This window comes from Rattus norvegicus, chromosome 2 (assembly GCF_036323735.1).
Source record: "Rattus norvegicus strain BN/NHsdMcwi chromosome 2, GRCr8, whole genome shotgun sequence".
NCBI lineage: Eukaryota > Metazoa > Chordata > Mammalia > Rodentia > Muridae > Rattus > Rattus norvegicus.
Window position 1 is genome coordinate 224,731,829 of NC_086020.1, and position 17,935 is coordinate 224,749,763.

General features: G+C 43.4%; 1 protein-coding gene across 7 annotated transcripts in view; it reads right to left on the reverse strand.

Moving 5' to 3' along the window:
• The window catches only part of Tet2 (tet methylcytosine dioxygenase 2), an 84,166-nt gene extending 69,175 nt beyond the window's left edge, over nucleotides 1–14,991 (reverse strand). For 3 of the 7 annotated variants that reach the window (XR_010063616.1, XR_010063615.1, XM_063281966.1), the window contains exon 1: nucleotides 14,266–14,991. The gene's annotated coding sequence lies outside the window, so the exon portion shown is untranslated. The remainder of the gene's footprint in view (nucleotides 1–14,265) is intronic. The other 4 variants (XM_008761534.4, XM_006233347.5, XM_063281965.1 and 1 more) reach the window with 4 other exon arrangements.
• Between the last annotated feature and the right edge of the window lie 2,944 nt (nucleotides 14,992–17,935).

A 17,935-nucleotide genomic window follows, 5' to 3' on the forward strand; every position in this document is an offset into this window, starting at 1 on the left:
GATGACAGAAGCTCTGTGTGTTACAGCCCAAGACGAGACCTTAAAATCCACTTCCTATTCAAGACCTCTGACTTCCACAACATTCAGTCGCATAGACCCACACACAGATGCATACTCCTGACTAGAAATAGTCATTTAAAGAAGAGCACAAGAAGCGATTAGAGTTTTCAAGAAAAAAAATAAGAGAATGTTTATAGGAGAGTGTGTATGAAGGAAACTAAAGTGTAGCATCCTTTTAAGGAATTTAAAGAATATATGAAAACAAAATTCACCTAAGTTGATGCTTAAAATACTAACACCTGAAGCAAGCCAAATTCTGTGTGAGGATTGCTCCTCCTGCTCGACATGTTTACGACAACTTGGGCTGAGTTCCAGACATCAAAATCATGTTTCCATTAGCAGTAAGAAACGAAACAACACACACACACACACACACACACACACACACACACACACACACACGCTATAAATGGCACTAGGATATAATTTTTTCTTTTGTGTTGCTAGCATCTAACCCAAGCAAGCCTTGTTCATGTTTGCCCGTCTATGAGCTATAGCCCCGCCCCCAAAATATGGAACTTACAGACTTACCAATATGGCATAATAGCATAGAAAACAGAAAATTTGGGGCTGGTAATACACTCTCCCTCACACATTAAGTAAACAAATACAAAAAAACAAAACCAAAAACATTATGGTAGAAGGGAGGAAAGGAAAGAAGTAAATGCTGGAGAAATACTAAGTTTCACAACCTTCTTTTGGCAGGGGTGGGTCAGGTGGGTCAATATGGAATTTTTATTTTCTCCAGACAGGGTTTCTCTGTTTAGCCTTGGTTGTCCTGGAACTCAGTAGACCAGGCTGGCCTTGAACTCAGAGAGATCCACCTGCTTCTGCCTTCCCAGTACTGAGATTAAAGGCGTGTGCACCACCACTGGCTGGCATTGTTCAATCTTAAAAATGAAATGATCTATGGTAAGGAAAAATAAAAATATAAATACTTCTAATTATATTAATTTTAATGTTTAATTTGTACCAAGTACGGTGTGTAGTCTCACCACTTGGAGGCTATGGGGTCAGAAGTTCGAGGTCGTCCTCCGACATCTAGCAAGTAGCTTGGGCTACCTAGCCAAACAGTGAGCCCACAAGCTTGGTATGATGGTGCACACTCAAGGCAGAGAGAGGCCGGCCTCAAACCCTCCATCAAATGACCTGAGATTCTATATCTTCCTGGCTCCACCTCCCAAGTGCTGGTAAACTAGGTGTGAGTCACCACCCCACCCACTCTCAGTGTTGGTAGTTTTTAAGCCATTCATGCGATCATTTAACATTTCTAAAGTCAAGCTTATTTCCATATCCCTAATAAGAATAATAGAGGAGGGTCATAAACAGGTGACAAGAGGAGCTAGTGTATCTGACCAGAACAATCCGAGGATGGAGATGATTCCCCATCTCTTCAGACCTTATGCCACTACTCTGTGCACTCTTTCCCGGGCCCAACACTGGGAAAGTTATGCCAAGTTCAGACCAAGGATCAGCCAGGCAATAAAGGAATCAGTCCTTCGAGTAACGATTGGGAAATATCCCAGGAAAGTCCTCAGATGCATAGTCGTCTATAAATAGCTATGTAGCCTATGCTGACCTCAAACTTATGGCAGTCCTCCTGCCTCAGCTTCCACGATGCTGGAATAACAGGCAAGGGGATCAAAACCCTGCTTCTTGCCCGCTCCACAGAAGCAGAGATGAGGGTCGATTTCTCCCTGACCTGGACAAGTGCTCAACATGCATGAGGAACAAACAGCACCACTGAATCCCAGACAGACATCTCATCAGCTCCTCTTAGCGACATAGCAAAACTTTTAGCTGTTCCAACTCCCAGATGGTGGAAGCAGGCTAAGATAGGATAAGGCGGGCTGGAGAGATGGCTCAGGGGTTAAGAGCACTGGCTGCTCTTCCAGAGGTCCTGAGTTCAAATCCCAGCAACCACATGGTGGCTCACAACCATCTGTAATGGGATCTGATGCCCTCTTCGGGTGTGTCTGAAGACAGCAACAGTGTACTGTACATACATAAAGTAAATAAATAAAATCTTTAAAAAAAAAAGATAGGATAAGGCGACGCAATAAAGGCACACATACCTAGTGAAAAAGAAGTTTCCTGTGGCATGATCTAATGTAAACATGGAATCCGAGGAAACAGAAACCATCAGAACAGAAAGTGGTTAATATTGCCGAGATTAGAATTACATATTGCTTCTCAAGCAACACCAGCAAACCGACTTTCCCTTACTGTCTTCTCTTGTCTCGCCTCATTCGTTAGAGTCTATCTCTGGTCACAGTGCACAATGCTGTGTATGAACTATGCTTTTATCAAATCTAATAAATAATTTAAAAGTGGACTGAAGGTGGTTAATGTCAAAGGGGTAATCATATAAGTGCTTGGAAAGGCATTTAATGCACACTAAATATGAAATGCACATTAAAAATGAAAGAGGATATGGCTCAGAGGTAAAGTGGCCCAAGGCCTGTAAAACAATCACAACAAAAACAACAAAAAAATCAAATTCAAATGAACACGCAGAATTAAACCTGTAGTTTACAAGAATTATTAAAAGTGCAAAGAATGAGAGAAAATCCACTATTTGACAATTTGTTACAAAAGCAGGAATCAGTTGACAGTCAATCTTGGAGTTTTTATGGTGACAGTGTTTACTATTCACTGAAAACTATTAGTGTCGTCATTTCTGTATGTTTTCCTCTCACCCGGCTAGCACGTCTGTGTTCAACACTTGCTGGCACTCAGTTTAAGACACTTATGAGCACTTCATTACTAAACTGCATATGAAATCATCTCTCACTTTACTCCCCCCGCACTGTCATGAATGCACCAAAGGATTTAGCCAGGTATGTATTCTAGCATAATGGGAGCTGAGACAGGAGAACTACCACAAGCTTGAGGGCAGCCTAAGCTATGTAGTTAGCTCAAGGACAACCTAGGCCACACAAGAAGACTCAGTCTTAAACAAAGCCTACAACTAAACAGATAAACAAATGTCTCAGACTCTCATTGTAGTCAACCCATTGCTAAGCAACATTTCTCAGTACAGATACACACAGTAGTTTTGGGGGAAATATTTATGGATACATTAACTAAGTTAATTTGTAACAGCGTTTGGGTCAGCCTAAGAATTAGAGTTAACTGGCTTCAGGACTATCTCCCCTCCTCATTTGCACACAAAAGTGCTTGTAAGAGTCAAAAGCTGCCACTATTTTTTATTCAAAGTACTTAATTCAGATGCTAATGGTTTTAAAGAAGACAGGGTGAGGCAGCTTTGGACATCTACATTTCTCTCCCGGGCAAGTTTAATCTCTTCAGGATTTTCTTGTTTGGTATCACAGTCCAAGAGCTAGCTAAATGGTTTGTGAGATGCAGCCCCACCCCCATTGTTAACCACCGCCAGTCTTCAGAATTCTGGAACAGTCTATAAACATTAAATCTGCGTGGTGTTTGAGCATGTGGGGTGGAATGAGATTAACCTGGAGCTGCTCTGGAACCAGACATTAATCTTAAATTGTTCTTCACACACCTTCCACTTGCAGATGATGTGATTGGCAGGGAAGCCACAACTGGATACAGCACAAACACAACTCAAAACCTGCTCATACGTTACATCAGAACCGGCCTGCTTACCACTACAACTCGCCAAGCATACACAAGATCGACTTTTAAAGTCACGACGCTTAAAACAAAACAAATACAAAAAAAAAAAAAAAAACCCTCAAGACTCTTTATGGGTAAATACAAATGAAAATCCCCAGAAATCAACCAGGGAAAGGAGGAAGTCCCAAGTGAAAGCTTTCTTTCTATTGTGTTAACCCCCAGGGTGAGGTGGGTCCTCAGTGGGGTGGGGCAGCCATCCCACAGGGTGGATTTCCAATGCCAGTGTGGGAGTGGGAAGACAGGAGCCTCGAAAGTATCAACTTTCTCTGGCCATACTTCCTGCTTTGGGGACTTGGATCAGGGATTCACCTTTCAAGACTCCAAAATGGAAAAAAAAAAAAGAATTGTTTTCTTCTCTTTTAAAAATAAAAATTGAAATGGACTTTTTTTTCATACACTATGTTCTGATTATGATTCCCCCTCCCTTGGCTCCTCCAAGATCCCCTTTTTGTCACTGTTGATTGTCATTTGAAAGGCATTTATGAGAAAGGGCCATACTTAATGCACTGGACACTGTAAGTAACAGAACCAAGCCATCCTCTACTAAAACAAACAAACAAAAAGGCTGTGAGCCTCCGGGGACACAAAAGATTAACCTAACTCCCCCTCCCTCCACCTCTCCCTCTTCCTCCCTCCGACCCCCCCAACCCACCCCACCCCGCTACACACACACACACACACACACACACACACACACACACACACACACACACAAGTTCAGCTTACCAGGCTTTGGAAGTAAACTTTGAATTGAGCAGGATGCACCTAAACACCTTGACCTTGGGGTCATGACCCGGTCAGAGCCAGGACAGGAGATTTTTGACTATTAATTAAGGGGGTGGGGACCCGGCAGCAGACACAAAAGCCTCCTCTCTCCCAGGGGCCTAAGTGTTTGTAAACAGTGCTGCCAAGAGCGCAGGCCCACGTGTCTTGCGACAGGGTCCTGTGTAACAGACTTGAAAGTTTCTTTTGCGCACAGAAACCTACTTCTTTGGCCATAAAAATATACATGCGGATGACAAAGAATTTTCTCTCACAAGGATTCAGTTTATCTTTACTCTTCCTTGTTTATTTAAATCACTTTAATATTAAATATACTGGTGCTGAAGGGCTTGGTGGCTAAAAGCATTGGCAGCTCTACCAGAGGACTGGGGCTCAACCCAAACACCCACATGTAAGGTCACAAAAATCTATAACTCAAGTTCTGAGAGATACGCCATCCTCCTGTGGTCGCTTCAGGCACCAGGAATGCACATACATACATACATGCAGGCAAAAAAAAAAAAACTCTTAATAAATAAAATTAAAAGAGATCAAGGGCTGGAGAGATGGTTCCATGGTTAAGAGCAGTAGCTGCTCTTCCTGGGCTCAACTGCCAGCACCCATGTGGCAGCTCAAACTGTCTGTGACTCCCATGTTAGGACTTCTGACACCCTCACACAGACATACATGCTGGCAAAACACCAATGAACATTTTATATATATATATATATATAAACCAAGCTATATCTTAAATTTTAAAAATGACACGTTCTGGGCTAGAGAGATGGCTCAGTAGTTAAGAGCACTGACTGTTCTTCCAGAGGTCCCGAGTTCAATTCCGGGCACTCACAAGGTGGTGGCTCACAACCATCTGTAATGGGATCCGAAGCCCTCTTCTGGTGTGTCTGAAGACAGAGACGGTGTACTCACATACATGAAATACATACATACATACATACATACATACATACATACATACATAAATCTCTTTTAAAAAACAACATGTTCTGTCTCTTAATGCTTGACATATGCACTTTGTAGAAATGATTTCAAACCCATTTGAAAGAAACTTATAAAATTTTCCACTTCAAAAAAAGAATGTTTGTTTTAAAAAGAAAGAGATCATTTCAAGATAGAGAAAGTCTAGTTCTCAAAGCTAATGGGCAATTCTTAGCAGTAATCAAACCCAAGCCACTGAGAAGGAGAGCCATCAGCCAAGCCGTTGGTTAGGGGAAACATCTGCAGAAATGTCTGCTACCTTTGGCTTCTGCATAAAACAAACATAATTTAGAGTATAAATTTTAAAATGTGTTATTTCTAAGACATACCTAAGTTTTTACTAAAAGAAAAATTTATGTGTTATGCCTATTTATGTTGGAAGATTCCTTCTTCCCTCAAATCTGAAAGGTATTTATTTATGTTATTTTTTCCTTTTGTTAACTTTAAAATAGAAATGTGAGTGACTTAACATTCATTTTAAGATTCTTGCCTGAACATGATGATGGATCAGCCAACTTCATCTGCAGAAAAGCTGTTTTACTCTAATTACAGAGGGGTGAAAAGTGAGCCTTTTAATGCAAAAGTCATGAAAGGGGAAAAAACAAACAAACGAACCCTGAGATCATGCTACAGCCAGTAGCCAATATGAAGATCCTGAAACTTCAGATCAGGAACTTTTTGCAATGCAGAAAGAACACAGACAGGGACTAGAAGCAAATGGGCAGGAGTGAGTGCAACTGGGGCTGGGATGGGCAGGAGCAGGCCAGGGTGCTGACCGACACAGCTGTGACTGGGCACCTCTGTCTACCTTAGAGGATAAGGCCTCGTTCTAATGGGTGACCTTCTAATTGCAGACGGGAAAGAAAGAGAAGAGTAACTCAGACACCATTTCTCATCATCTGGCTTCCACTGTCATTACTTAGGCCACTGCTGCTTTCTTTTTCTAAGACAAAATACAAGAATAAAATAAAACAGAGAGCCCTGTGGATAGTTCCCATTAAAGTGTAACACTCTGTGAAGGAAGAAACTTGATAAGGTACATTTTGGCAATGTCCATAAAGCCATGACAATGACAATTATTATGGCTACAGTACCCACAGAACAAACTTTGGTAACTCAGAACACAGTACCAAAACCCAATATACGGCACAGTACACAGTAATGAAAGGCAGCCTCCTCCACCCATGCCTGGCCACAGGCCCAGTTCTCTGAAGAGAATAGTCCATCAGCGAAAGCAACATCACTTCTTTTGAGTGTGTTTTATTTTTCACATAAATTTTTTTTGTAAAAGTAAAGTTTAAAATATCAACAGCAAGAAAGACATGGTAGGGCACACCTTTAGTCCCACCACTCAGACGGCAGAGGCAAGAGGATCTCTTGAGTTTAAGGCCAGCCTAGACTACAGAATGAGTTCCAGGACAGCCAGGAATACATACAGAAATTCTGTCTTGAAAAACAAAAAACAAAAAACAACAAAATCCACAACAGGGAGAAATGACTCATTGGTTAAGAGCATGTGCCTCTTGTGGAGGACCTGGCTTCAGTTCCCAACACCCACACGGTTGCTCACAATTACCTGATACTGTAGTTCCCAGTGATCTGATGCCCTCTTCTGACCTCCACAGACATCAAGCACACACATGCAGACAAAACACATAAATCATTCTTTTTAGAAAGTCAACAACAGATGCAGACAAGTACCTCACACTTTGCATCAGACACCCAGGAGGCTAAGGCGGGAGGATCAAGAGTTTAAAGCCAAACGGGGCACAGTGGCGCTCGCTTATAATCCTAGTATCTGGAAAGGTGGAGTAGAAAAATGTTGATTTCAAGGCTAGCATAAGGAAGACACTGCCTCAAAGAGAAGGAGGAGAGAGAGAAGGGAGGAATGCCAAGGCCATTTTAGGCTAAATCAAGTTTTAGGTCCAGCCTGGGATACACAGTAAGGCAAAAAACAATAAATCACAATATTCCAATTTCCCACAGGGGAAATCAAATTTTGGAAGTTCATAAAAGTAAAAATGGAGGACTAAAGGGTAGTGAATAGAATCTACCATCAATAAGTGATTCTCAAGTACTAAGAGAAATTGGAGACCGGGCGCAGGGGCAATGTCTACTACTTCAGCACTGGAGAGGCTGGGGCCAGCTTGACCTACATGGTCTACATGTTGAAGTCCTGTCTTGTAAAAAAAAAAAAAGTCAAACTTTAGGAACTGATGAGGCCCTCTAATGCCTTTTGTTTTCAGCTAGGTAAGACCCAAAATTGTCTGTCTAGTAATTTGTTGCTAAAATATTCAACCTATAGATTTCATTTTTAGATCTTACCATGAATTGAGCATCCACTTAACCATGATGGCCCTTTACTGTTTCTTAGGTCCCACCTCCTGAACTAACTGCAAAAGGCTACGGAACTGGATATACTTCGCTAAAATATAATGGTGCAATCACATGCATAATGGAGAATGGGGCCTAACTTCTTCGTCCTGAGATAAAAGGGCATAGAACTAGGTATACACAGGGATGAGTGAGTGGAGAAAGCCAAGAAAGAAAGACAGGCAGACAGGCAGACATGAAGACAAGCACTGCTGCACACATCCATAACAACTAAAGCACAGAGGAGGCTGAGGTAGAAGGAAGCTATCATGGACTACATGGTGGGACACTGTAAAAAAAGAAAGAAAGAAAAAACAGCATTGGGTCTGATCGTTTGTGCCTGTAATCACAGCACTACAGAGGCTATTGCCATGAGTTTGATCATCCTGGGCTACAGAGCATGACTCTAGCTTTAAAAGAACAAAACAAAACAAAGCAATAGAACACAAATTACTATTTCTCGATGGAAAAATGATTGCTTAGCATGTCTGAGACCCTGAGTCTCTCTGTCTCTCTCTGTCTCTGTCTCTCTCTGTCTCTCTCTGTCTCTGTCTCTCTCTGTCTATCTCTCTCTCTCTCTCTCTCACACACACACACACACACACACAGAGAGAGAGAGAGAGAGAGAGAGAGAGAGGAAGAGAGACAGACAGACAGATAGACAGACAGTTGCTTGAATCAATGCCAGCTTCCTGGGTATAACACTTTACTAAAATTGTGCAAAATGTTACCACTCTAGGAGAACAGGTCACATATGTAGGATCTGTGTGCATTGCTTCATATAACAACTATTGCAATAACAGCCTCAAATATAAATATGTAACTCCAGAATAAATTTATTAGAAGCCACTAAATCCTGTGGTGAAGATGGGTGACTTTAACAGAGGACATTCATCACCCTTTCCTGTAGAAGTTACATTAAAGAAACTACCTACCTACCATGCATCCCTACCTACCACCTACCATGCCCATCCCTGAGGCTTCTAACATTATTTCCCTACTGTGCTTTGAGTGCAGATGACACATGTTCTAGTAAAAGAAAGGAAGAGTTTCTACTAGACCCTGCTAGTGAATGAAAAGACATGGAAATCAGCAACCGCGCAACAGACAGAGAGAAATCTGATTTAAAAGAAACACTTGCAGTATTTTTAGAACAACAACAAATTTATTTTACACTCTAAATTATCCTTCAAAAATACTTCACCCCAGTTTAGTCATCTTTGGTTTTAATTCTCAGACTATTTAGAATAGGATTTCACATCAGTATGGGGCTCAACACACTGAACTCTATACTTTCTTAGATGGGCAGGGTAAGCCATCAGAAGATGGAGTCTGGAGGGCAGCAAGTCTGAGCCCAGCATAGTAAGGACCAGGTGCTGGAGAGATGGCTCAGTGGTTAAGAGCACTGACTGCTCTTCCAGAGGTCCTGAGTTCAAATCCCAGTAACCACATGGTGGCTCACAACCACCTGCAATGAGATCTGAAGCCCTCTTCTGGTGTGTCTGAAGACAGCTACAGTGTACTTATATATAATAAGTAAACCTTAAAAAAAGACTATCGAATGCATTTTTCAAAATTATTTTCAACCTACCACTCTGCTTGCTAAAGCATGGAATATTTAATACGTTTTTGCCTATAAACTTCTAAACTGAGATTTTTCCATTTTTAAATATCTATTTATTTGTTTTGAGACAGGGTTTTGCTACATAACCCTGATGTCCTGGAATTCACTGCGTATATCAAGCTGGTGTCTAACTTGCAAAGATCTAGCGGCCTCTGCCTCCTGAATGCTGGGATCAAAGGCTTGTGCTACCACATCCAGCCTAAGATTCAGCTGTCAACAGAGGTGGAAATAGGGTATCGGAATCCTTGGACATGTAATAGGTGTTTGTAAGTCACTCAGTGTAGGTAGTAGAATTCAAACTCCCATCCTTATTATCAAGCAAAGTATTCTTAACTGCTGAGCCTTCTTTCCAACCCCTTCAACACCCTTTATAACAAGTAGAGAAAGTCCAAACTGAGAATTTGCTACACTGGACATGGCAACTCAAGGTCATTTCTATGGAGAAGGATGATATATCTATCTTAAACCTGGAATGTTCTACAATGTCCATTTTATAGTCAGAATACACTTGGGAACAAGCAAGCGCAAAGTGCACATGAGACTTCCTGCTGGTGGTCACAATGTTACAAATGCTCTGGCTGCCCCTCCTCCCCTGCCCGACCCTACACACACCAACAGATGCACTGCATCATTCAATAATGTCACAGTATTCACTTAGTTTTGGCAGTAAACTGTAATAAAAACCAGAGCGCTAGACCCAAGTAAATACTGTGTGTTTGGCAAAAGTCACTGTGGCTGTGTTCTTCAGCACGGTTTCCAAGATGACCACCAGCTCTGCTTGGCAACTGGGCTCTCCCACAGTTAAGTCTCCAACTGTAAAGCTGGCTCACAAGACATTTTCCTGCCACTGGCTTTGGTCTGATGCTGCTCCTAGGAACTGCTATTCAATGGTGGCATGATCCTTGAGAAAGCATAATTTTGATGAATCAGTGATGTCCCATTCAAGAACCAATTATATCTTCAAGTAATGAGCTATGTAAGATTGAGAAATTTGATGATGGAGAGATGGCTCGGCAGTTAAGCACACTCATGACTCTGGGCAGAGGATCTGGGTTCCAAGCAGCATCTATGTGACAACTACCTGACCCCAGATCCAGGGGGATCAACATCCTCTTCTGGCCTCCAAAAGTACCTTGTACACAGAAAACAAATCTTCTTAAAGATTTATTTATTTTATGTACGCGTGAGTACACTGTTGCTGTCTTCAGACACACCAGAAGAGGGCATCAGATCTCATTACAGATGGTTGTGAGCCACTATGTGGTTGCTGGGATTTGAACTCAGGACCTCTGGAAGAGCTCTTAACCACTGAGCCATCTCTCCAGCCCAAAACAAATCTTTTTTTAAAAAATAACAATTGAGGGGTTAGGGATTTAGCTCAGCGGTAGAGCGCTTGCCTAGCAAGCACAAGGCCCTGGGTTCGGTCCCCAGCTCCAAAAAAAAAAAAAGAAAAATTAGGAGTGATGATAGCATAAAAGTCAGACCTAGTATAAAATCCCAGGTAGATTAAAACACTAGCATTTCACATTATCTCCTTTGTTTGTTTGTTGAGGTGTCTCATTCTGTAGCTCAGATTAACTCCAATTTTTTTTTAAACAATCTTCCTGCCTCAGCTTGCCAAGTGCTAAGATTACAGACTTGAGCTTGAACATTTCTAGGACATTTTATGATGACAAGTTCATTTAACCATTGACTAATTTGCTTGGGTAATGATGGAAAATAGTTCCTTTTACCTGTGTTGGTGATTCATAAGAAGGGTTCCCAAAAGAGGCAAGCAAACAAGGAAACAGTGGCACTTGGCTTACAACAGGGTCTGGGTGGAGCTAGAGAAATTGATAGGGAATTTCTAACTTCAACAAGTGAAACCAAAAGGAAACACAAACCCAGCAGCCAATAAGGACTGGGGTAGTCATCCTAAAGGGGCCAAAGCAGGTGAGCACATTGCATGAGAAGTGTTGCTGATGCCAGTATGCAGGGCCATATGTCACCACATGGAAACTACACCATCCCCCTGGTTCCCAGCACAGACTTAAACAGTAAATCTACTGAAAGCCTTAAAGAATACTTGACAAATAGTGAGTTTAAATAAATCAAAGCCTTGTTCCAAGTTAATTTTTCACTAGTTCAAGATGTGAATAAATAAAACAATGTATCTTTTAAAGGTACCCATGTTGTTATTGTTTTAACATTTTTTTTTCTAAAGTAAAATCAACTGAAATAGCTCTTAAGAACTTTTGGAACACTTAGGTGGGCCTTTAACACACACAGTAAATGAAAGGTTACTGTAGACTCTCCATCCTATGCTTGTAATAATTTCTCTAAGAAATGAGAAAGTGTTTCTTTTTACTCAGAGTGCTCAATAATATACAAATTTTCCCTGAAACCCCTTAAAATAATATTACTTAGCAGCTGTTTTCAGCATAAAACTAAAATGTAGCAAGTAACAAGGATCTAAATTTTACAACAGGAAAGAGTAGGCCTCTATGATAACATATTGATAACATATAACATATGATAACATATTAAAAAAAAGCCAACTTAAGCATTCTTATTGGCTAGGATGGAAAGCACTTTCATGTAGTTTAAGGGAATAAAATATCATGAATCTGAAAAGTTAACAACCAAAGAAGTCATGACACACTGGCCTGCTAGAGAAACAAATTACTTATTTTTAATTGTGGATTGCTGGAATAATTGACCATAGTTTTCTCAACCAACAATAGACATTTACGTAAGGGGAGGGGGAAGGGAAGCTCTGTGTTTCCTCTACTACTTTAGGGCAAGTCAGAACCAATGAACTGCTTCTGTTCAGGGATGAGTAATGTTTCTTCCCTCTGGTCATGTAGATGAGCCTCTAGTACTAAGCTTAAAACAAACTTAGCCACATTTCTCATTTCTGAGAACCAAAAACAGAAAGACTTTTAAAATGAACTAGTAAGGGTTTGGAAATTTGATTTATGCAGTGACATGCCTTTCTCTCTACCCTGGAAATCAAATCAACTCCTACTGATCCTAAGTTTAAGCCCCAATCTTTCATAAACACTGTTCTGCTTAAGGACAGTTCTTTAAATTAATATTTATTATGTTGTAACTTATACTGTATTCAAAATACATTACAAAACACACATGTAAACACGGAGAAGAATGTAACTCCTCTTCAGTATGTCAACTTTCCATTAAAATGCAAATGTAATGATTTCATTAGTTAGGGTGCAATACCCACAGCCTTAAACCAAACCAATATATTTTCCCTGTGAATCCCAACTTCCCCTAACATGTAATCTTATCCTCATGCTGGCTCTTTGCTGATGAATTCTGAGCATGATTTTGCCATTATAATCCTAATTAGAGCAAAGTACCGTATGTGACTTGTGATTTTTAAATCTTCTACGGATGTATTCTGCTCCCCGGATAGACAAGCACCACAATATTTTGCTAAATTTTACGAAAACAACTTGGAAAAAACAAAACAAGCAAACCTAATTCTATTTCAGATCATTAATCGGGAGAAAGAAAAATTGCCCAAAGCAAACAAAATCTATCGTGAAGTCATTAACAAGCAAGTAACATGTCTTTTAACTCGACCTTCTCAAGAGTCTGTCCAGGCCTCGCTTGGTTTAGCCAAACGTAGAAAACTCTCCATGGAAAACCTATTAGCTTTCTAACAGTAAGCAAGAAGGTCTAGGGAAGAGAGTCAAGATCTGAGTGAAGAGTGGGGAGGGGTGTGTGTGTGAACGACCAAATAAAAGAGTGAATGCCAGAGTTAAGGAAATTTGGGATGGGACTGTTAGAGACCTTCGCTGGGATTGGGTTTCATTTCTTTGGGCGCCCCTGACCTTGCCTTCTCTAACTCGGAACGCTTCGCCCGCCCCCTCCCCCGGCCTGCGCCTGCCTTTGTGTGTGCCTGTCACTTAAGGGGAGCAGAACGAAGCTGATTCGGGGGCAGCACAAAGCCAACACACAGATTTGCACAGATTCTCTTACACACATTTCCCAAACTGGAAGGCATAGCCCACGCAGAGCTTGTGAACCTTGAGAAAAGTGGGTTCTGGTCTTGTTTCGGGGAGCAGAGAAACTATTCTTTCCTCTTTCACTCAGCGGCACTAACAAAACGCGCGGACTCAAGAGAAAAATAAAAAGAAAGAAAAAAAAAAAACTCCACGTAGTGGATCCTTAATCCACTCACTGTGACATCTGTCTAGTGTAGTGGTCCACGGGGGGACAAACGTGCTGGAAGCTGGAGACACAAACCCAGAACAGGACCCAAACAAACACTACTGGGGATAAAAGAGTCAAACACACCGGGTCAATGTTCTTTCAGGGGTGTCTGAGGATGAACTAGGGGCTCCTCTGACTTACACTAAGGACAGGGGAGAAGAGGATCAAAAGAGAAAGTGGTGGTCCCCAAAGATGAACTCTTTCAGGAAGGCAGCCCCAAGAAAACACTCACTTTCCTGAGACTAAAAGGCCAGAAGAGCGGCTGGTGGGAGGTACAAAGGTAAGTTTTCTGGGTACGTAGGGGGGACACGCATTAGCAGGAAGAAGGGATCCAGAAGTGCAGGTTGCAGGAGAAGGGGGTGCTGAATTAAAACTATATTTGTCAGCCATGTTGAAGAAGCTCCTGTAATTTGTGAGGCTTCCCTCTTCCCTCTTGGTATTTGTGGGTGACATGACAGTCCCCGCAAGGCCGTGAGAAAGAGAGGGAGACTGGAAAGGGACCATTCCGCGGCCGAAAAGAGCGAGGAGAGAAAGAGAGAGAGAGAGACAGGCGCGGACAGCAGCGCTCTGACCTGGTTCTGGTCCCTCAGCCTCGCAGTCCGCCGCCGTCGCAGCCGGGTCTCCTTTCTAACAAATCCTACAGGGCAGCCATCTTGCTTCCTTCTGCTCCTCTACGAAAGCAGCCTCGCCTCCGCATCAATATTCATAAGGCAGTTTGACGTCTGTTCTCTGGGCTCGGCGGGGCCGGCTCTCGGGCGGCCGCCGAGGGGGCGGACGTGACTGGCATGCGAGCGGCGCGGGCACGAGCGCGGGCGCGGGCTGTGCGCTCGCTCCCTCGCGGAGGCGCGGCGGGGCTCAGTCTGTGCGCTCGCTCCCTCGCGGGGCCGCGGCGAGGCCCAGGTTATGCGCTCGCTCCCTCGCGGAGGCGCGGCGGGGCTCAGTCTGTGCGCTCGCTCCCTCGCGGGGCCGCGGCGAGGCCCAGGTTATGCGCTCGCTCTCTCGCGGGGGCGCGGCGGGGCCCGGGTTGTGCGCTCGCTCCCTCGCGGGGACGCGGCAGGGTCCCGGCTGTGCGCTCGCTCCCTCTCGGGGACGCGGCGAGGCCCGGCCTGTGCGCTCGCTCCCTGGCGGGGGCGCGGCGGATCCGGGCTGCGCGCTCGCTCCTCGGCGAGGGGCTAGGGGCCTCCTTAGCTCGGCTCCGCCCCTGCCTTTCCGCAGCCCCCGGACCGCTGGCCGCACACCCGCGCGTGGGCCTCCGCGCCTCTGTCCCCGAGGGGGCCGCGTACGCACTTGGAAACTCTGCGCCCTCCCGCGCGCTCCGGGGCCCCCTGGTTCCCCGCGCTCCCACTGCCTTGACCGCAACGGTCAGCTCCCCAACTCGCCCCACACCCTGCCACCCCCTTTCCTGTCGCCCAGCCAAGCCGCTCTCCATTTCTCCAAGGCCGAGCCTGGAGAGCTCGAGGGGCCCGGGTGTTAAAGACTCCACACTGCAGCAATTCGGCGGCGCCGGGGCTCTCCCCGCCCAGGCCCACCTTCTGTTTACTTTGGCCACGTGGGCCGCGCAGGGGGGCAGTCTCGCAGAGCCGGGAGGAGTGGTGTCCCTGAGCCCCTACTTGTCACTGGAAAGAAATAAGCCAGCAGTTTTTAATGCTCAAGTCTCCCCCATAAGTTCCTCTATTTTGCACAAATTTCCACTCTGTACGGTAAAGAAATGAAGAAACCGCCTTGTGGGAAGCTGGATTCCGAACAAGCAGCCCTCAGTTTTCCCTAAAGTTCAAGGCTTGTGCGCACCAGCACTTCTGTTGGCAGTTTTCTCTTTTCTTGCTCAGTCGTTTTTACTTACATTTAAAATGTTCCTTTTGGTAATTATTAACTTTTGAAGATGAGATCGAGACAAACTCATAGAAATCATGAGACAGTAATTTATGGAATTTGCGCGCACACACCCACCCACCCTCAGTCTTCAAGTTTTCAAGTTACTGAATGTTAGGTTTTAAATAGGTAACTTGGGAACCTCTTCTATGGGATCGGTTGTGGTCACGGCAACCTTAAGTCTATTTTAACATTATTATATTGCTTGTAAAGAACCCTTTTCTTTGCGCGCGCGCGCGCGTGTGTGTGTGTGTGTGTGTGTGTGTGTGTGTGTGTGTGTGTGTTCTTTATAAATGAGGCCTGGAATCAGCTGTGACCTGTAGTCAGAGCTAGTCCCGAGACTGATGACAGTAGGATCATTTGAGCCCTAGAGTTCTGGGTCAGCCTGGCATACAGTCAACTCAAAAGAATAAGGCAGAGTAGCGGAAACTTACCTGTAGAGTAAAGGCTTTTGCCTCACAAACCTAAGGACATGAGTTGGATCCCCACAATTTATGTAAAGGTAGAATAAATTACATTAAATAATCCTCTGACCTACCATACATGTGCTGTGGCATGCACCCATAAATACCATATAATAATAATAATAATAATAATAATAATAATAATAATAAACTCTCTCTCTCTCACACACACACACACACACACACACACAACATAAATTTTGAAAAGAAAGAGCAGACCTGCAAACACAGTCTTTAGAAGTCTAAGGCAGTAGGATGTCTAGGAGTTTGAACTCAGCTGGGTCTTATAGTTAGATTCTCTCAAGAAGAAAGAAAGGAAGAAAGAAAGAAAGAAAGAAAGAGGGAAAGAAAGAAAGAAAGAAAGAAAGAAAGAAAGAAAGAAAGAAAGAAAGAGGGAAAGAAAGAAAGAAAGAAAGAAAGAAAGAAAGGGAGAAAGAAAGAAAGAAAGAAGGAAGGAAGGAAGGAAGGAAAGAAGGAAGGAAAGAAAGGAAGGAAGGAGGAAGGAAGGAAGGAAGGAAGGAAGAAAAGGAGAGAAAGTTAAAAAAAAAAGAAACATACAGTCATGACACCTTCCCTTAATTTCTTGAAATGCAAACACTTCCTCTCTGTAAAATGTTCTTGTATATGTATGTAATGTACTCACATCGGAAATGCTGGGAACTCTGTGTCACATTGTTACTGAGAAGAATGCTTAAAGGAAGTTCTAAGGAAACAATGTTTCTTCCATTTAGAAACAATTACTAAGGTATGATCTCACAAGTCAGTAACCACAACATTCAGGTGGGCTCTACAGCAAGACCTTATTTTTAAATTAATTTTTTTGAGACCGGGTAGCTTAAAATTCTTAGAGATCGGTCTGCCTCTGCCTCCAAAGTGCTGGGATTAAAGGTGTTCACCTGCTTTGTCTCCTTTAAAAAAATATGATTATTAATTAATTAGTTTATTTGTATGAGTGTTTTGCTGGCATGTATGTCTGTGTACTGTGTGTTGGCCTGGTGCCCCAGGAGGTCAAAAAGAGGGGGTCAGTTACAGATGGTTGAGAGCTGCTTTGTGGGTGCTGGGAACTAAACCTAGGTCTCTTGCAAGAACAAGTGCTCTTAAACATGGAGACCTCTCTAGTCCTTCTTCTATTTGTTTACTAAGCACCACCAAGAGTCTTTTTTTTTTAAGATTTATTCATTTCATGTATGAGTACACTGTCACTGACTTCAGACACACCAAAGGAGGGCATCGGATCCTATTACAGATGGTTGTGAGCCACTATGTGGTTGCTAGGATTTGAATTCAGGACCTCTAGAAGAGTAGTCTGTGCTCTTAACCGTTGAGCCATCTCTCCAGCCCAAGAGTCTGTTGAGTTCATGTGGAAATCTAAAACTGCCTACTAGTGACCAGAACAAAAATAGCCAAACTGTTCCCGTTGAGACTCCCTCCAAACCCAGAGTCATTCTCAGATCTAAATTTTAGCAGGGGCAGCCTCTGAAGCCTCAGCAGTGTCTACAGTGCCCTTGGGAGCCAGCTTTGGAATCCAAGGAGTATCTAGCAAACCTGTTTGTTTGGTCCAGTGTTCTGCCTTTTCTGCTCAGAGAAGTTCAGGCCGTGGTGACAGGCCTGTGATGTCAGGCCTGTGATGTCAGTATCTGGGAGCTGGGGACTGACGGGTGATCTGCCCATGGTCATGTTCACGTAGCCACACTGAATTCTAGGCCAGTCTGGGATACATGAGACCCTGTCTCAAAACAAAACCCCCATTTAGAAACCTGAAGTCCCCATTGTAGTTCAGGGGTCTTGCCCTGGTTATTCGGCATTTGATGTCCGATGCATTGACAGTAAGAGTATACTCAGGACTAACCCAGGAGTGGGAAGTAATAGGATTCCCATCCTATTGCAGCCTGGCCCACTTAGGGAAGGG